This window comes from Zonotrichia albicollis, chromosome 7, assembly GCF_047830755.1.
Source record: "Zonotrichia albicollis isolate bZonAlb1 chromosome 7, bZonAlb1.hap1, whole genome shotgun sequence".
NCBI classification, from domain to species: domain Eukaryota; kingdom Metazoa; phylum Chordata; class Aves; order Passeriformes; family Passerellidae; genus Zonotrichia; species Zonotrichia albicollis.
In genome coordinates this window covers 2,634,474-2,655,649 of record NC_133825.1, presented here as the reverse complement: position 1 = coordinate 2,655,649, position 21,176 = coordinate 2,634,474, and positions in this window count along the sequence as shown.

The following is a 21,176-nucleotide window of genomic DNA, read 5'->3' as shown; positions in this document are numbered from 1 at the left end:
CCCCTGGCACTCCTATGGATCAGGAACGGTGTGGCGGGGAGGACCAGGACAGTGATCTTCCCTCTGTTTTTGGCATTGGTTGGGCAGCACAATTTTAGGTCACAGGCTGCCCAGGGAGGTGGGTGAGTCACCATCCCTGGACATTTTTAAGGAAAGACTGGATGAGGCACTCACTGCCATGGTCTGGGTGACAAGGTGGTGTTGGGTCCGAGGTTGGACTTGATGCTCTTTAAGGTCTTTTCCAGCCTGGTGGATTCTCTGATGATTGTGACAGTGGAGGGCCTTGGGGAAGCAAGGGGCCATTGTGACACTGCGGGGCCTGGTGGAATTAAGTGGACTGTGGTGACACTGTGTACGACATGGCAGCACAGAGCCAAGAAGCCATTGTGACACTATGGAACCAAGAAGAGCAGTGCTGTGTAGTGTTTTTGAGGTGCTCAGGACAAGGTGAGAGATGAGAATCTGACTCCATGTTCTCAGAAAGCTGATTTATATTATATTATATTATATTATATTATATTATATTATATTATATTATATTATATTATATTATATTATATCATATCATATCATATCATATCATATCATATCATATCATATCATATCATATTATATCATAATCATATAATATAATATTATATTATATTATTTATATAATAATTGTATTATATTGTATTATATTATATTATGCTTTTCAAAAACTATACATAAAAAAAGAAGAATACAGACAGAAGGCTTAACAAGAATGATAATGACAACTCAATACTGACTCCTCAGAGACCAATACAGCTGATGGTGATTGGTCATTAAGTTAAAACTATTCATATGTTTGGATAAACAATCTTCAGACCGCATTCCAGAGAAGCAAAACATGGAGAAGTTGAGGCTTCTCGACTTGCCAGGAGAAGAAATCCTGACAAAGGGAATTTTCAGAAAATATCACATTGATATTGCTACACTGCCAGACCTCATGGAACCAAGGGTCCATTGTGACAATGCAGGGCCTTGGGGAACCAAGGGACATTGTGACACTGCATGGGCCCAAGGATCCAAGGGACTTTGTGACATCAAGGGTCCCATGGAACCAAAGGCACATTGTGACACTGGGAGGCCTCATGGAACCGTGGTGACACCAAGTTGACTGGGAGTGTGGATTCACTGGAGGGTAGGAGGGCTCTGCACAGGGCCCGGGTCAGGCTGGATCCAGGGCCCAAATCCAGCAAGGTGAGGTTTAACAAGTCCAAGTGCCAGGTCCTGCACTTTGGCCACAACAACCCCTGCAGCTCTACAGGCTGGGGACAGAGGGGCTGGACAGCAGCCAGGCAGAAAGGGACCTGCAGGGACTGATGGACAGCAGGCTGGACATGAACCAGCAGTGTGCCCAGGTGGCCAAGAAGGCCAATGGCTCCTGGGCTGGATCAGGAATGGTGTGGCCAGCAGGAGCAGGGCAGGGATTCTTCCCCTGTGCTTGGCACTGGTTGGGCAGCACCTCCAGTGCTGTGTCGAGTTCTGGGGCCCCCAATTTAGGAAGGACATGGAGGGGCTGGAGCATGTCCAGAGAAGGGCAACAAGGCTGGTGAGGGGTCTGGAACACAAGAGCTGTGAGGAGTGATTGAGGGAGGTGGGGCTGTTTATCCTGGAGAAAAGAAGACTCAGGGGAGAAAAGGTGGTGTCAGGGCACAGGTTGGACTTGATGATCTCCAAGGCCTTTTCCAACCTTACTGATTCTGGTATTCTCTTAAACCAACCTTGGAGCAGTTGCAGGATGAGCCCTGGGCCTCCTCTACAGAAGCTCCAGCAGCCTAGGTCCCTCAGCTTCTCCTGTGAGCCCCAAAGCCCATCCTGTCAGCCCTGCAGAGCCTCTGCAGCTCCTCCTCACTGCCCAGAACAGGGAGCCCCAGAGCCAGACACAGTAGCCCAGATGTGCCCCCCTGGCCTGGGGTGCCTCTGGCAAGGGAGCAGCACCAGGCACTGCAGGAGCCTGCAGACAATTCCTGCAGCACTTATAGGATGATCCTGCTGCCCAAGGGACGTTCCCATGGTGCCAAGTCAGGAACTGCAATGGGGAGTGGGGCCAGAGAGGAAAGGGCAAACAGGGATGTGCTGTTTGCAGGGGAGGGAAGAAGGCTGGGCAAGAGGAAGAAATCTGGACAAGGGAAGAGTAAAGAAAGCAAAGGTGAAGCCAAGGAAATGCTCAGGGCAGTTTGGGGGTGGCTGCCAGGCAGCCCTGGCTCTGAGCAACAGCGTCTGCAGTGGGACAGGAAACTCCCAGCTGATGGGAACAAACTTTCTGGCTGACTGCAGAGGCCAGGACAAACCTGAGTGGTTTCCCTGGTGTCCCCCAGCCCTTGCTGGCCCCAGGGACTGATGGCATTTGTGCTCCCTCAGGTTCATGTCCCCACACAAGAGCATGGGGGTGCTCCCCCTGCTCTGTGCAATGCAAACAGGGGCTGCTGAGCCCGTGCTGCCGTGTCTGTGCCTGCAAGGATGGGGCACCTGTGTGAGCTGGGGAAGAGGCCAGGGCTGCAGAGGGGGGATGTTGTTGGCAGCTGCATGAGGATGCTCTGGGATGCTGCCCTTGGCTGTGCAGCGCACTGGGGATGGATCAGCCCCTGCTCTGCTGCTCCTTCCCGTCTCCCCCAGGGCCCTTGCAGAGCCCCAGCCATGCTGTTTGCCCCCAGCCTGCCCATGGCCAGCCTGGGGCTGCTCACGGGGCTTTTCTGTGCTGAGCATTGGCCTGGCCGTGTTCTTGAGAGAGCCTGGGCAAGGAGCCTGGAGCCCCCAGGCCCTGGCCTGAGGCGTCAGTGCTGCCCCATCCCTGCCTGTCCCTGCTGCAGCCCCGGCACTGCCACCCCCAGGGCTGTGCCCGGCCCCGAGAGCACTCAGGCCCTGCAGCAACACCAGGGCCACCAGGGCAGCGGGGCAGGGCCACGGCAGCAGCACTGGCAACACCAAATGCTGCTGCTGGGCACAGCTGCTGTGCCAGCACTGATCTGCCCCCAGCTCTGCACACAGGCATTGCTGCTGCAGCTTCAGAGAAGGAAACAAAAGGGCATCTCTACAGGAAACTCTGCTGGGAGATTCTTTAGTTCCTTTACATGCACCAAGAGTGCAGCCCCTCATTGACACAGTCTGTGGCCACAAGGAAGGTGAAGAGAAACAAAATGAGAAATTCTACAAACAATGACATTTATTTCTGGACAATATGAAAAAAGTAAAACAAAGGGAAAGAACCTTCAAAATGAAACCAAGAAGTATCAAAAATTACTTTATTAGAAGTGATTTGTAGAAATTGGCCAGCAGTTTAATGTTCTTGAAACCATCCAGTCATCAGTCTCCATACTACAGCCTTGAGCTCCTTGTTCCTGAGGCTGTAGATGAGGGAGTTCAGGGCTGGAGGCACCACCGAGTACAGAACTGACAGGGCCAGATCCAGGGATTGGGAGGACAGGGAGAGGGGCTTCATGTGAGCAAAAATAACAGTGGTGATGAACAGGGAGACCACAGCAAGGTGAGGGAGGCAGGTGGAAAAAGCTTTGTGCTGTCCCTGCTCAGAGGGGATCCTCAGCACAGCCCTGAAGATCTGCACATAGGAGAAAACAATGAACACAAAACAGCCTAATGCTGAAGAGGAACTAATAGCAATGAGCCCATGTTCCCTGAGGTTTGAGTGTGAACAGGAGAGCTTGAGAATCTCTGGGATTTCACAGAAGAACTGGCCCAGGGCATTGCCATGGCAAATAGGTAGAGAAAATGTACTGGCCGTGTGCATGAGAGCATTGAGAAAGGCACAGGCCCAGGCAGCTGCTGCCATGTGGGCACAAGCTCTGCTGCCCAGGAGGGTCTCGTAGTGCAGGGGTTTGCAGATGGACACGTAGCGGTCGTAGCACATGATGGTCAGGAGGAAAAGCTCTGCTGAGATGAAGAACATAAAGAAAAATAGCTGAGCAGCACATCCAGTGTAGGAGATGTTCTTGGTGTCCCAGAGGGAATTGTGCATGGCTTTGGGGACAGTGGTGCAGATCATGCCCAGGTCAGCGAGGGCCAGGTTGAGCAGGAAGAAGAACATGGGCGTGTGCAGGTGGTGGTCACAGGCTACGGCGCTGATGATGAGGCCGTTGCCCAGGAGGGCAGCCAGGGAGATGCCCAGCAAGAGGCAGAAGTGCAGGAGCTGCAGTTGCCGCGTGTCTGCCAGTGCTAGCAGGAGGAAGTGCCGGATGGAGCTGCTGTTGGACATTTTCTTTCTCTGGCCATGGAGTCCTGTTCATGTATAAAAGACAGTGAAGATTTAGAGGAGATGTCTGTAACCAAAATCAGAGCCATTTCCCACACATCCTCCACTTTTACACACACAGACTTGCTTCTGTGTTTAAGAGTTCTGAGGTTTTCTATTTGAGCTCCTCCCATGTTTCTCCTGGTATTCTTGGATATATGAAACCCTCAACATTCTTTCTGCAATCAGGAAGAACAGCAAGTTTTGTGAGGCAAAGTGATGAGAAAAGAGTGAGGAGAGATGGTCTGGCATTCTGACCTGTTCAGAGTTTCTCTTGGCTTTAACCATTCTCAGGTGGACTTCAATCAGCTTCCCCTGTTTTCCTCAAAAATGCCCCAGGTACTTCTTAGAGAAGATGGATCCACCACAGCCCAGCTCCAAATTTGTAGCCAACGACTCACACTGCTTCCTTCAACAACCCAGAAACATTTCCAGTGTCACAACACCTCTGCCTTTCCCCATCAATCTTATAACTCAGAAATGCTCTAGGACAGGTTTGCACCCTGGATTGAAGCTCCCAGCCTGGACTGAAATCTCATGGAGACTTCCAAGTGTCCTTATGAAGACATTGGATGAAGGGAGATGCAGCTCCTTCCCTGGCTGCACTGACAGCATTGCCCAGAGCTGGGCACTGGGGACAGCATCACCCTGAGCCAGCTGTGCCCCCTGCCAGAGCCCCCAGGGCCGGGCAGCTGCTCCCAGCCCTGTGCTCTGCAGAGGGAACTGGGCCAGGGCTGCAGAGCTGCCCCAGGGCTCTGCTGCAGCTCTGCCTGCACAGGAGGGGCTGCACACCTTGGAGCCCTGGCCCTGAGGGCAGAGGCTGGGCTGGGGCACAGGAGGGAGGGGGCTTGTTCAGAGGGAGGGGCTGCACTGGAGGGGATCCTGTGGACTTTTCTAATCTCTCCCTGCCACAACATTTCTGTGTTTTATTTGCTCTTATTGCCTGATATTCTCTCTTCTTCCTGGTGATTTTCCCTCCTGCAGGTGTTTCCCTGTGCCTGATCTCTCCCTGCCAGCACTCACAGACCCCAAATCTCTGTGCACTTTGCTTGGCCCTACAGAACCCTGCCTGTTTTCAGGGCTCTGGCTGGGGGCAGGTTCTGTTTGCAGTCTGGAGAAAGGACAGCTCAGACTGAGCCTGATGGCTCCAGCAAAGGTGATGCTGTTGCAGTCTATGGACAGAGTGGCTAAAACCAAATTAGGGATCTCCTGTGAACCTATTGATCACTAAAAGGAACAGTTTATATGTCTCAGGCATTGGCAAAATATTAACTAATAACTCATACTACCTTTAATATTTAACCCTCCCTTCCTGACATTCACCAATAGTAGGAAACTGAATAAAAAGTCTTAGGAAATACCCTATTTGCTATCAAAATCCTTGACTTGTAAATATTCTATGACTGAGCAGAACCCCTCAGCATGTCAGAGCTTAAAGAGCATTTCACCTCCCCTACACCAGAAATGATCAGGGTTGTACTCACACGTTCTGTAGGCATTGGGATGTTCCAGCTTTAGGAGATGGCTTTAGGAGCTGCAGCTGCATTGTCCTACAGCCAGAGGTTCCTGTGCCAAGAGCTGGCAGTGATTCTGCCCCAGGCACTTCTCAGCACCTTCCCAGCCCTGACTGATTGAAGCTCTCTGTGCCTCTGTGCTGTGCCCGGGATGGCTGCAGGCAGTGCCCCAACCCTGCTGGGCTGGCAGAAGAGCTGCTCATCAAGAGAAATGTGCTTTTGAAGCTCTTCTTGGTTACCAGGAGCTGCCTCTGTGCCAGGAGCCCAGCCCAGCTCAGCAGCACAGACACAGCACAAGGACTTTAATGAGCCTCTGGGGCTTTGTGCTCAGGCCCTGAACATCAGTCCCTGAGAGGGAGCTGAAGAAACCTCTCCAGAACTCCAAGTCAGAATCCAACTCCAAAATTTCTTGGACTTTTAATGGGTCCCACTGAGGAACACCACTGAGAAAATGTCTCCAGGCCCCAGGCAGTGATGACAGGTGGGGACAAGGAGAAGCCAAGTCTTGGTGCCCTGGGGCACAGCAGGGTCTGTGCCACCAAGGGCTGTGAGGAGCCACCTTGTCCTGAGGCCCTGGGGCCTCCTGGCCCAGCCCCAGCCAGGCTGAGCACTGTTAGCCCCTTGTCCTGCCCTCAGCATCCCCCCCTAGCCCACATCCCAGTGGCCTCAAGGATCTGCTGGAAGGGGTCCCTGGGGAGCCTTGCTCAGCAATGGCCCTGGGCCTCTGAATGCTCCCTGCAGGGACTGCAGGTGTTTCAAAGGACTTTGGGTTTGGCTTTTGCCTTGGAGTCTCTGAGAGGTTTGTGCAATCATGGCCTCCAATTATCTGCTGTAATTAGTCCCTTGAGATTCTCTATCTCTTGCAGCATTCATTGGGACTCATTAATGCTTCCAGGTACTTCAGTTATTTTAAGGTATTTGGTGTTTCCCATTTGATACATAATCTATGAGAAAGATTGTGCAGTCACAGCCTCTAATAATCTGCTTTAATTATTCCCTTGAGAGCCTTTATCAGTAATGACACCCAGTGGGCCATTAATGCTTCAAGGTACTTCAGATATTTTAAGGTATTTGGTGTTGCCCTTTTGATACAGACTCTATGAGAGGTTTTTGTAATCATGGCCCTAATTATCTGCTTTAAGGAGTCCCTTGAGAGCTTAGTACTGACACTTAGTGGGGCTCATTAGTACTTTGAGATACTCAAGGTTTTTAAGGTACTTTTGATTTTCCTTTCTACACTCTGAATCTCTGAGAGGTTTTTGTAACATCCTGGCCATCAATTCTCTCATTGAAGCAGTCCATGAGGAGCCTTTGTTGGGGATGGACCTCAGCAAGACCCATTCATGCTTTGTGACACTTTGGGTGTTTCCTCTGACTGTGACTCCTGGAAATGTTTATGCAATCTCCTCTCAGGCCCTGAGGTTCCTGGGCACAGCTCCAAATGCACCACAAGGCTCATTAGGATCACACATGTTCTGACAAACCATCAATCTGCCTTGATTTTCCTATGCTCTATTGCAGTTCTGCAGAAAGATTTCCTTTTGCAGTTATGAAGAAATATTTCAAAGAGCTTCTAAGAAATATGTATTCCTATCCTAAAGTGTGTCTTTTATTGCTGTTCTTATTATACAAGACGTGATTGCAGTATTCTGTGATTGATATTGATCCAGGGTCTCTCCTAAGGAGGTCTGGCCAAGTCAGTGAAGTTGTATCTTGAGAGCTGACCCAGCGTGGACAACCTTGCATCACATTCCCCAACCCCATGTGAGAAACTATTTTTACTTTCAAAAATCTAAATGCTTCATTAAGACCTTATCAAAATATCACAGAAGACTGAATAAAGAAAAGAATACAGCACCAGGAGCAAAGGATTTAGTCAACATGTGCTCATCTACAAAATGGATGTTCTGTCTTTTAAACCTCTAGCCCCTCCCAAAGTCTTGTCAATCGACTCCTTCACTGTCCAGTGGTGGAGATCACTGTCTTACACCTTGATTGGAGGTCAGGTGCTGCCATAGTAACAAGCCAACCCTCCCAAATGCCCCAACTGCTGAGGCTGTGCTGTGATAACAATGCAAGGGAAGGGGAAGGAAAACTATACATCTACAAAATGTCTCTTGACATATACTTAATATTCACCCCTTAATTGTGAGAGCCAACTATATGGTTACTCATCAATAACAAACAACGTTTTCTTTTTCTATAAGTCATTTTCCTTGAACAAATAAGTAAAAACTTCCTCTCTCTTGAATGGGTCATACCAGCATCTGTTGATGTGGGCAAGGACAGTGGGAACAGGAGAAAAAATCTCAGGTTTTCCTTAGACACACTTATTTGGAATGGACAAAAGGGCATCACAGAGGTCCAGTATGGCTTTGACTCCCACCTACCATGCCTGTGTGGCTGCTACCCATAGTCAGTGCATCCTAGGGGTGAGTACAGAGGCCAACTTTGTTCTGCCCTCCAATCCCTGTTAAATTAAGAGACAACTGAGAAATTATAGAGGTCTGGTATGGCCTTTTGTCCTTACCTTACCATGCCTATGGGGTTGCTGCCTGCAGCAGGGCTATGGAGCTTTCTTGGTAGCAAACAAAGAAGCCAACCAGATCTTGCCCTCCTCCTTTTGTCTTATTTTCTAGAAGAAGCTGTCCCATTACCTTTTACAGTCCCTTGTGTACTTCCCCTCAAAAGATGCTGGTATTTCTCACCCATGAAAACAGGAAGACATTTCTCGAGCTGGTTGGTGGAAGCTTGACTCCACTTTTTGGGCGTCTTGGTGTTTTTCTGGTTGTCTCTCAGTCTCTGCTTGAGAGTCAATCTTGTTTCACCCAGCCTGATGTTACAGTCCACTCTTTGGGTTCTCCTACTGGGCCTTTGACTCTGTTGCCATGAGTCCATCCCCGCTCTGCAGTTCGCACGGCTGATTCAGTGGTGAGCAGTACCTGAAAGGGACCTTCCCACTGAGGAGTTAGAGGCTGATCTCTCCATGGCTTGATCATCACCCAATCCCCAAGGATAATATTATGGATTCTGAAATCCAGGGTGGTAGTTTGAGGAATTGCCCCTTTATGTCTTAGCCCTTCTAAGGTTTGTGCTATAGACAAAACTTATTTCTTGGCATTGGCTTCCCTTCCCTCACAGGTGGGAACCTTTTGGGGTGAGGTCAGGAAGGGTAACCCAAACATCATTTCATAGGGTGACACCCCCAGATCTAACTGGGGTTGGGTTCTAATTCTTAATAAGGCCAAAGGGAGACTTTTTATTCATGACATTTTGGTTTCTATCATTAGCTTAACTAGAGTTCTTTTAAGAGTTTGATTCATTCTCTCAACATGAGCAGTACTCTGTGGATGCCATGGAGTTGTAATTCCCATTTTACTCCCAGGGCCTGAACAATTTTCTGCAATATATTCAATGTGAAATGAGTTCTCCAGTCTGAATCAATCCTGTTTGCCATCCCATATTGGGGAATGATTGATTCTAGAAGTGTTTTACTCACAACATTGGCATTGGCTTTCACAGTGGGTACCACCTCTACCCAATGAGTCACCTCTTCTACTATCACTGGCCAAAATTTCCACCGTTGTACCTGGGAAAGCTCAGTAAAGTCTACTTGGATGTTTTGGAAGGGCCATAAGGGTAGTTCTCGCTCCCCTGGGTGTTTTCTTCATGATTTTCTTATTGACTTGTTGACATATCACACATTGTTCAGATGCTTAGCTATTCTGAAAATTCCCATGCAGTCCCATTCCTTTAGGAATTGATCACTTAGCACTTGTGCACCCCAATGTGTTGTTCCATGTATGCCTTCTAGCATTTTATTGGCTAAAGTTTATTCAACATTTGCCTCCCATCTGCTAATCTCCACTTCCCTTTGTTATCTTTCTTGGCTCCTATTTTAAGGAGTCTTCCTCTTCTTTCCCACTGAATACCGGGACTTTTTGCATTTCTCTCATGGGTGTTAATACTATTATTAGTTTTTCTGTCTCTGATTCAGCTGCATTTTTAACTTCTAAATCAGCTAAATTCTTCTCTTGCACCTCCTGAGTCACCCTTTATTTGATGCCCTTTAACATACACCACTGCTACCGCCTCTGGTAATTGTAAGGTTTCTTACTCTTCTAAAATATTTTTTTTCATGAATCAGTCTCTTTCCCTTTGAATTTATTAGCCCCCCCTTTCCCAAATTTTTCCAAAGCCATGCTCTACTCCAAAAGCGTGTTTTCAGTCCTGTATATATTTTTCCCCTTTTCTGGGCTAATATTTCCAGAGCTCATTTTAGGGCATACAACTCACACACTTGTGCTGACCAGTTGGAAGGTAACTTTCTCTTTTCTTTGGCTACCAACCCTTCATGCACTATAGCGTACACCGATACCCTGTGCCCCTTTATTACCCGTGAAGATCCATTGATATACAATTGTTTTCCACCTTGGAGTGGTTGATCTGTCAGGTCCTCTCTTACTTTAGTTTGATAGTTTATAACCTCTAGGAAATTATGTATTAGTTCCTCACCTGGTTCTCCATACAAAAACTGGACAGGGTTGAGTTGATTACTCACAATTAGCTCTAAACCATTATGTATTATGATGGCTTCATACTTTAGCACTTGAGAATCAGTGAGCCATTTCTCAGCCTTTTGGCTCAAGATACTCCTTACTGAGTTTGGGATATATATCTTCAATTTTCCCCCGAAAGGTTAATGTTTTGCTTTCTGCTAGGAGTAGGGAGGTCGTTGCCACCACCTGAATGCAGATTGGCCACACCTGGCTGACAGGGTCTAGTAATTTTGATAAATAGGCCACTGGTTTTCCAGATTCTCCCCAGTCCTGGGCTAACAGTCCATGTGCTATCCCTTTTTCTATATGCACAAACAGATAGAAGGGTTTGTCTAAGGCAGGAAGACTCAGTGCCTGACTAATTTTTGCTTCAAAACTTCAAACTTTTGTTCATCGTCCTTTTCCCACCTAATCTCTTCTTCAACTAAGTTTTTATACAAGAACTGGATGGCCTGTGTGTATCCTTCAATCCATAGCCCACAATATCCCAAGAGGCCTAAAAACCTTCTGACTTCCCTCTTAGTTTTTGGCTGTGGGTGTGAGGCTATCCCCGTAATTCTCTCAGGGTTCAGCTGCCAGCTCCATTGACAAATCACATGTCCTAGGTATTTTACTTTGATCTCTACAAATTGAAGATTCCCTTTTGATACCCAAGGTCCTTGGTTCCCCAGAAAATTTAACAGCACTATGGTGGATTCCCAAAAGTCTTTTTCTTCCTGTCCTGAGAAAAGCAAACAATTTACATATCGGATGAGCTTATCTCAGATGTAATGGAGAAGAGTTGTGTTACTTCTCCCAAGGCTTAACCAAACAGGTTTGGGGATTCGGAAAACCCTTGGGTTAACCCAGTCCACCGAAGCTGTTGCTTCCTCCTGGAATCAGGGTCCTCCCATTCAAAAGCAAATATATCCCACTTTCCTCTGCCAGTGGACACACCCAAAAAGCATCTTTTAGGTCTATCACACTGAACCACTGGTGTGCTGGGGGGATATTACTCAGTAGTGTAGAGGGGTTAGGCACTACTGGGTATCAATTCACTGTTCTTTTGTTCACTTCTCTCAAATCTTGGACGAGCCTGTAAGTCCCATCTGACCTCTTTACTGGTAATCTGGGTGTATTATGGGGGGACATACATGGTTCTAAGGTCCTGTCCTCAAGTAGGTCCTGAATCAGTGGCTGGCTGCCGTCTTCGTCTCCCTTCCACGGAGAGTGGATATTGTCGTACCCAAACTGGATGGTTCTCATGAAGTATTTTCAATACTATAGGTTTGATGTTTAATTTACCTCACTTTTTCAGTTTTGCCCACACCATCTCATGAATTTTCTCCTCATTTTCTTCCCTCAATCAGAGAAGCTTAACTGCCATTTTCCCTTTCTCTGGGAGCACTCCAATGTCAAACTGCACCTGTAAATCCCATCCTAATAAATCTCACCCTGCTTCTGGAATTAATTGAACATCCCCAATTCTTATTTTATTTGTTCCTTCAAACTTTATTTGTATTATAACTTTGAAACCTTCGCCTTGTCTATGTTTGAAAAGACAAATGTCTGCTAATGAAGGCAGAAGCCACTCCTGAAATGGGAAATGTAAACCCCCTCCCTCTGAATTGTTGTAATTTTGAAATTAAGGGGGCTCTCAGGCACAGATGTAGGAGCAGGCATAACATTTCTTTATTAGGGAAGAAAGAAAAAATAAACAATGCAGTAATAGAAAACAACACTGACAGAGTCGGAATACGACCTGACACACTGTGGGTCAGGGTGTTGGTAGCAGTCCAATTGAAATGGTGGCTGCAGTCCTCCTGCAGTCTTTCTGCAGAAAATGTGGTTCTGTTAGAGCAGTGATCCTGTAGAAGGTTGTAGTCTTCCTCTGAAGATCCAGTGGTGGTGTAGATGGGCCTGGTCTTCCTCTGGGAATCCAGTGGAAAAGGCAGCTGCTCCTCAGGGAATACAGTGGAAGGGGCAGATGGGCCTCTAGGAATCGGGTGGAAAGGCTGTTCTGGTGTCCCAAAATCTCAGATTATATCCAGGGTGGAATGCTTGGCTCCTCCCTCTGGGCAGAGCATCTCACAATGGGATGATGCAATTTTATCAGTCATGAAGTGACACTCAATAGCCCATTAACATCAGATGTCTCCCCAGAGGGAAGATTGGTTTATAGAAGAGATAAAGAAAAACTGCCCAATTCACAGATGGTAACTGGCCCACCTCAGACAGATGAGAATAGAACACACACATTACCTTGCAATCTAGGACATTATCTACGCCTTATTTTATTTCCATCTACATCACAATGAAGCCTTACACACAGTTCTCATTTAAGACTAGGTTTCCCTGTGGTACACAACATCTTTCTCCATCTTTCTGCATTACCCACCAAGTGTAACCAGGTCTTTGAGCAAAAACAATTCCACGGATGGGTTTGTCTTTGCCTGAGGTGGGATTAATCCAAACAGTTTTTCCTAAAATACCTTTCATATGAACCACAGGGACTTTATCTCCATCTGCTGTGTGCAAGGGTTCAGACTGGGCAAGACCAGCTTGACTGATGCACCCTCTGTGTTGACCACCCAGGTGGCCTTTGCTAAGTTGAATTTCCCAATTTCTGAAGGTTCCCCTGCCCAGGGCCTTCAGGGTAGTCTTAAGTAGTCCATGGCACCATTCAACTTTCTTGGCAGCTGGTGCATGATAGGGGATATGATAAATCCATTCAATACCATGTTCTCTGGACCAGGTGTTGATAAGGCCATTCTAGAAATGGGTCACATTGTCTGACTCAATTCTCTCAGGAGTGCCATGTCTCCACAGGATTTGCTTTTCCAGGCCCAAGATGGTGTTCTGGGCAGTGGTGTGAGGCATAAGGTAGGTCTCCAATCATCCAGTGGTGGCTTCCACCATATCAGTACGAAGTGCTTGCCCTGGCATGTCTGGGGCAGTGCGATGGAGTCAATCTGCCAGGCCTCCCCATACTTGTACTTGGACCACCGCCCACCGTACTAGAGGGCTTCACCCACTTGGCCTGCTTGATGGCAGCACACATCTCACAGTCATGGATAACCTGAGAAATACTGTCCATGGCTAAATCCACCCCTTGGTCTTGTGCCCACTTATAGGTGGCATCTCTGCCCTGATGACCTGAGGCATCATGGACCCATTGAGCTAGGAATAACTCTCCCTTTTGTTCCCAGTCTAGGTCTATCTTTGACATCTCTGTCTTTGCAGCCTGATCTACCTGCTCATTGTTTCAGTGTTCCTCATTAGCTCTACTCTTGGGGACATGAGCATCTACATGGTGGACTTTCACAGGTAGCCTCCCTACCCTGATATCAATGTCTTTCCACTCATCAGCAGTCCAGACTGGCTTTCCCCTACGCTGCCAGTTGGCCTCTTTCCACCTTTCCAGCCATCCCCACAGAGCATTGGCCATCATCCAGGAATCGGTGTAGAGGTAGAGCTTTGGCCACTTCTGTCTTTCAGCAAAGTCCAGGGCCAGCTGAACGGCCTTGAGTTCAGCAAGTTGATTTCATCCACCTTCTCCTTTGGTAGCTTGGGCAACCTGATATGTGGGGCTCCATTCAGCTGCTTTTCACTTTTGTTTCATCCCTACAATGCGACAGGAAGTGTCAGTGAAAAGAGCGTTTTGTGGTTCTGCTGGTAGTTGGTTGTATGGTGGAGCTTCTTCAGCACGTGTCACTGGTTCCTCTTCCTCTTCATCAGTGAGACCAAATTTTTCACCTTCCAGCCAGTTTGTAATTATTTCCAAAATCCCAGGGCAATTCAGCTTTCCAGTACGGGAACACTGTGTGATGAGGGCAATCCACTTGCTCCATGTAGCATCAGTGGCATGGTGGGTGGTGGGAACCTTTCCTTTGAACATCCACCCCAGCACTGGTAGTCGGGGTGCCAGGAGGAGTTCTGTTTCTGTACCAATCACCTCTGAGGCAGCTTGGACTCCTTCATAGGCAGCCAAGATTTCCTTTTGTGTGGGAGTGTAGTTGGCTTCAGAGCCTCTGTATCTTCCACTCCAAAATCCCAGTGGTCGGCCTCGAGTCTCCCCAGGCACCTTCTGCCAAAGGCTCCAGGACAAGCCATGGTTCCTGGCTGCAGAGTAGAGCACGTTCTTCACCTCTGGTCCTGTCCTGACCAGGCCAAGGGCTACAGCATGAGCAATCTCCTGCTTGATCTGGACAAAGGCTTGTTGCTGCTCAGGGCCCCAGTGGAACTTGTTCTTCTTGCGGGTGACCAGGTAAAGAGGGCTCATGATCTGACTATTTGGGAATGTAAATCCTCCAAAAGCCTATGGCACCCAAGAAAGCTTGTGTCTCGTTCTTGCTGGATGGTGGAGACATTGCTGTTATCTTGTTGATGACATCTATAGGAATCTGCTGCTGTCCATCTTGCCACTTCACTCCCAGGAACTAGATCTCATGAGCTGGTCTCTTAACTTTGCTCTTTTTGATGGCGAAACCAGATTCCAGGAGGATTTGGATGATTTTCTCTTCTTTCTGTAACACTTCCGCTCATGTGTTCCCCCACACAATGATATCATCAATATACTGCAGATGTTCTGTATTGGAATATGAATCCCAATATAACCAGTTAGATGGTGCCTGGGCCAGTTCTGACCCTCGCTGCTGGGCCAAAGGCAGCACTGTGGTGTTTTACCCCAGAGATACCTTGGCTGGCGGAGATTGCAGCGGGACCCAGATGCAAGTCCAGGCTTGTCAGGACTCCGTTTACCTCAGGAGAGAGAGCTTCTGGCGATGGTGAAGATAAGAAAGGAGTGAATTCTGCTGGAGGGTTGCTAGATGTTTATTCCAATGGTTACAGAGATGTCTGCACCGGGCAACTGCTGCTAACAGAATGGAGGCCGCATGGTCTGATTAACCTTTTAAGCTCAGGGCAGGGGAAGGGGAGGGGACAGGTGAGCCACCAACCAGGTGAAGGGGCAGGGTCTCAAGGGACTAGGGACACCTATACGGGCCAGTGTCCCCCAGGCCTGAGGGACCAATCACACGACGCCTTGCTGGTATGTTAGCCTGATTGATAGGGCACACTCAGTGAGGGGCGAGGGGGCAGGGAGAGAGGGATAGGCACACCTGGGAAGGGACCGGAAGTTTAAAACAGGACATTGCAACACACCGCAACATCTCCCCCTAGTTTTGTTTAAAAAGAAGAGGACTGTGTTTATGGTGCAGAATGATTGCCAAACCATGGTTGGCAAATCGGTTCTTCTTCTACAGGAGGGTCAGTGTTTTCCACTGAGGCCTCTAAGTCATCCACTGGAGCACTGAGGGCTTCCAAATGGTAGACCTCAGGAGGGGGAGATGAGCTTGAGATTAACTTGAGAACCATGCGTCTGATTATTCCAAAAACAATGCTAAAAACTACAATAACTATAACTAAAATAAACAGCACTAAAATTACAGTTTTCAGAATAGATCCCAACCAGCCTGAGAGTCCCCAGCCATTGAAAAGTCCACTCAGCCAGTCGTCAGTTTCTCTCTTGATGTCGCTCACCATAGTTTTCATCTTGTCAATTGTGGCATGGATGTTCTCTGCCTTTGATGACAAGTCGAGACAGCAGAGTCCTTCAAATTCTTCACAGCGATGGCTGTGCAGAAGGAGCAGATAGTCTATGGCTGCCCTATTTTGAATGGTGGCTTGCCTGGTAATTTCCTCATCTGATAAGAGGTCACTCAGGGCAGTAGAAGTGAGGTTTGCCTGTTTTGCAACCCAACATTCCAATCGGCCTAATTCTCCCATAGTTTTTGCTGCCGAGATCCACGGCAGAAGGACTGTAATTGTGTCGTGGGGTGACAGCCTTCAGCCTTTATCCCAATATCGTGTGTTGTGTCTGGCAGCTGTGCCTTCCCCCCCCCCCCCCCGGCCGTCTTGCTGTGGCCGGATGGGGAAGGGGGGGGGGGTGCCCAGGCACTTTTGGCTTTGGGCTTTCGCTGCTTGGCTTGGCTAGCCGCTTGCTTGCTTGCTTGCTTGCTTCCTGCTTTTTTTTTGCGCTGGTTTTTTTTTTTTTTTTTTTTCCCTTTTTTCCCTTTTCTTTTGTTCTCTTTTTCTTACCCTCCCCTGAAGATACTGGACCGGCTCCGGATCTGGCCTGAGAGCTCCAGGACCCCCGAAGCCTGCGACAGAAGCTCGGCGCCCTCACAACACAGTCTGGTCCCTTTTCTTTTCTTGTGTTGGGGAGTGTTCTTTTTGTTACTTGTAAATAAATAGGTTTTGTTTTCCACTTTGCTCCTCCGAGGAATTCCTTCCCGAACCCGGTGTTGGGGGAGGGGTGGTTGGAGGTTTGTTCTGTTTTGGGGGGGCTCCCTTTTGGAGATTTCCCCCTAATTTGTCCTAAACCAGGACAAATTGCAGTGGCCTTTAGTCTGGACCAGTGAACAATTTCTGAATTACAGTCAGGGTCTAATTGCCTTAGGTCTCTTTTTTTGATAGCCAATGTATGTGTGTTGTTTTTAGTTTGCCAGTGTATTAGGTTTGTTCGATTTGGTGTTAACAGGCTCAGCTTGCCAAATGTACACGGACCTCCAAGCAGACGAGGAGGGAGACCTGCCCATGCTCTGTCTCCACATATTAAAAACACACCTTTTGGGAGTTCACGAGGCTTGTAATCACCACCAGATGAGTGTATAACTAAGACTGAATTTTCACACCAGTTCTTGTCTGTGTAGAGTGGGTTGCTAGGGTTAGGATAGGTGTTTGGTTTAGCTTCATGATATGGTAAGTGGGAATTGAATTTAAAGTGAATGCAAAAGGTTGCATTCCTGGAGCCTAAGAGATGGAACTCTTGTGGCTCCCTTTTAGACACTGGTAACTTTCTCGCCCATTCTTGCCAAAACAGCAAAGGATTGTCAGCAGGGTAACGGCCAGGGGAAGGTGCGAGTAAGTTAACTTCATTTAAAGCACTCCACATTTCATTCGGGAATTCTGAGGATTTAAAAGGAACTCCCACCAGGCAAGTTGACAGGGGGTCGGAGACTGTCGCGGTGGAGAGGCATATGTGATCTTGTCCAAGGGCTCTGGCCAGAGTGGTCCATACATTTGCTTTGGGCTGAGGGACTAACCAGGAGATCGCTGGAGAAATGATCGCAAGTAGGACGAGAAACAGGCTCGGTCTCATGGCGTCTTGAGATTGCACACGAACAGCAGGATCTAAATCAGTAAAAGGAAACTTAAGACAAACATATATTACAAGCTATTCCAGATAGGAGGCTGAAATGGAATTTCTTCCAGAGAACGCGTGCGACGTTTCCTTCTCCAGGCAGCATGAGCAACCTGGGGCGCTTCTGCAGATTTCTCTGAGACTTTGGGAACATAGGGCTTTACCCATTTGGAAGAAACCCACCTTAAACCAGAGGAGGTGGACACACAGGTGTATCCACGTCCCCAAGTAATCAATTTGTAAGGTCCCACCATTTTCCAAGTCTCAGGGCCTTTACTAAAACCGGAGGTTTTTCTTTTATCAACTTGTGACTGCTCCCCCCAAAGTGGCGTAGGATGGGTGGGTTCAGGCTGTCAAAAGAACAATTCAGAAAATTGATTGTGAATAGTGCCCTGGATAACCGGATGTGGGGAGGTTCTACCTTCAGAACCTGTTGTTGCTGGTCCAGGACCCTTTTAATATCACGGTGAGTTCTTTCTACAATGGCTTGACCTGTAGGGGAGTAGGGGATGCCAGTTTTATGCTCTACTCCCCATTGCTGCAGGAAGCTCCCGAATTCCTTGGATTTATAAGCGGGCCCATTATCAGTTTTCAGCTCCTTGGGGATGCCCATGAAAGAAAAGGCCTGTAAGAGGTGCTTAATAGCATCAATAGATGATTCTCCTGTGTGGGCAGAAGCATAGACCGCTCCAGAAAAGGTATCTACACTAACATGAACATATTTCTGCCGTCCAAAACACTGTATGTGTGTTACATCTGTTTGCCACAGTTCACAACTGTTCAGTCCCCTTGGGTTTGCTCCCGTACTCACTGTAAGGAGTGCATGTTGTTGGCAATTTGGGCACGTGGCCACAATCGCTTTGGCCTGTTCTCGAGTGATGTTAAAGTGACGAACCAGGCCAGGTGCATTTTGGTGGAAAAGCTGGTGGCTGATTTTTGCCTGTTCAAAAACATTTGGGAGAGTGGCCATCACTGCAGGTGCAGCAAGAGCATCTGCCCTTCTGTTGCCTTCAGCAATAAACCCTGGCAAGTCAGTGTGTGACCTGACATGCATCACATAAAATGGTTGCTCTCGGTGAGTGACTAACGTTACCAGTTTGGAAAGCAATTCAAAAAGTGCGATGTTAGATACATCTTGCAGTATTGCTTGATCTGCTCTGGATACTTCTCCTGCCACGTATGCAGAGTCTGTAATCAGATTAAATGGTTCTGAGAACCTTTCAAAAGCCCTAACAACCACAGCCAATTCAGCAACCTGAGGTGAACCTTCCACCTCAGCAATGTCCGTCTCCCACTGCTGGGTTTGAGGATCTTTCCAAGTCATAACAGACTTGTGTGACCTCCCGGACGCATCTGTAAAAACAGTTAGAGCCTTTTTGAAAGGTCTCCTACTTAGAGCACTTCTTAATTTTAAAGTAAATTTAACATCTTGTTCAAACAATTTGCAAGCGGGCCGTGCTACCGAAAATTGTCCTGAGTAGGAATCTAGAGCAAACTGCAACACTTCATTTTCTTGAAACAATTGTTCCAGTATTTTCATAGTATTTTGACCTGATTTTAACTCAACTGGAATGTGAATGCACTTAAAATCACATCCTGCTAACTCTATGATCCGGGTCCTTGCTTTCCGGATCAGTTCTGCTACCAGCTCCTGAGGCTTTGTCAGTCTCTTGGACCTTTTGTGACTGAGGAAAACCCATTCTATGATCAAGAGAGAGTCCCTCTGGTCCCGGTCCTTTTTTGGTGTGTCCTTTGCCTTAGGTGTTTGTTTTTCCTCCCACTGGAAAATCATTCCATGGAGGTGTGGCAACTTACCTAGGATGATAAATTTGAATGGCAGGTCAGGCCGGCATCGGTGGGCCTGTCTTGTGGACATTGCAATCTGAACCTTTTCTAGAGCTTTCCCTGCCTCTGGGGTAATAGACCTAGGAGCACCTGGGTCCACTCCCCCTTTCAATAAATTGAAAAGAGGGGCAAGGTCTTCATTAGTCAGGCCAAGCCATGGTCTTACCCAATTCAAAGACCCACACAACTTGTGGACATCCGCAAGGGTCTTGATCCTTGGATTGATTTCTAGTTTTTGAGGAACAATGGTCCTATTTCCAATTTCTAAGCCCAAATACTTCCAAGGTGGCATCTTTTGAATTTTCTGTTCCTGGAGCTCGAACCCTGCAACAATCAATGCATCGATCGTTAGGTCAAGCGCATGTGTGAGTAAATCATCATTGGGGGCACACACAAGGATATCATCCATATAATGATAGATGATGGCCTTCTCTGCGGCTGCACGCACTGGGGAAAGCAGGGAAGAGACATACCACTGGCAGATAGCTGGAGATACCTTTAATCCCTGAGGAAGAACGGTCCAATGATACCTTTTCATAGGAGCTTCTAAACTGATAGAAGGGACTGAGAATGCCAAACGCGGTGCATCGTCAGAGTGCAATGTGATTTGGAAAAAACAATCTTTAATATCAATAACAGTTAATTTCCAATCTTGGGGAAGCATTGTTGGGGATGGCATACCAGGTTGGGGAGAACCCATATCTTCAATTACATTATTAATTTGTCGGAGGTCACAGAGGAGTCGCCACCTCTTTTTACCAGCTTTTTGGATGACAAACACTGGAGAGTTCCATGTGGACATGGTCTCCACAATGTGGCCCTTTCTTAGTTGCTCTTGTACTAGTTCCTCAAGCACCTTTATTTTTTGTTTACTGAGTGACCACTGTTTCACATCAACTGGTTCGTCTGTTTTACACTTCAGTTTTTGGGTGGGGCGCTGTTGCTCGATGACTGCTGCACAAAAATGCTGTGGAGAGTCTGGAATATCAATGGTGACACCCCACTGGGCCATTAAATCTCTCCCTAACAAAGGTTCTGAATACTCTAACACAAATGGAGGGATATTTGCCAATTGTCCATTTGGACCCTTGAATTGAATAATGCTTTTGGATTGTTTTGCCAATTGCAGACCTCCTACACCTCGAAGGTGACCAGCAACATTTTGTAAAGGCCAGTGTGCTGGCCAGTCTTGTACTAGAATCACTCTGCAGTCTGCACCTGTGTCTACAAGCATCTCAATGCATTTAGACTCCCCACCCCCACTGACATTGCACCACAATTTGGGTTTATCTGTCCCAATAACTTGGACCCGGGCGACTGTGGGCCCTTGTTTTTCGATATTTTCCGGTAAAGATGGCACAGGGATAGCTTGAGCAACAATTTGTCCCTTGGGAAGAAACAGGGGTGGGTGGAAACAGTGCAGGCCGAGAACAAATTGCTTGGGATCTGCTGTTGTCATTCCCGGAGCAATTTCGATCTCTTGTGGTGTGTGGGTGTCCCCAATGACGATGTACTTACGACGAATTTGGTTCCAAATACCCTTCTGTTCAGGATTTACAGAGACAAAATGCCAGTCAGTGTCCTTCAGGTGGAGTGACTCAGTCAGCTGCAACCTGTAAGACTCATTGACAGAAGATGCGGTTAATACAGGATCACTTAAATCATAACAAAGGTTATTTTGTTTCACCTTCAACAGTGGACTAGCAGACTTGGTCTTTGAAGCACCTGCTTCACTTACACAAATGTTAATATTACCGCGCGCTTGATTTGTTTTGCTACCCTTATTCTCTTGGCCTGCTCTT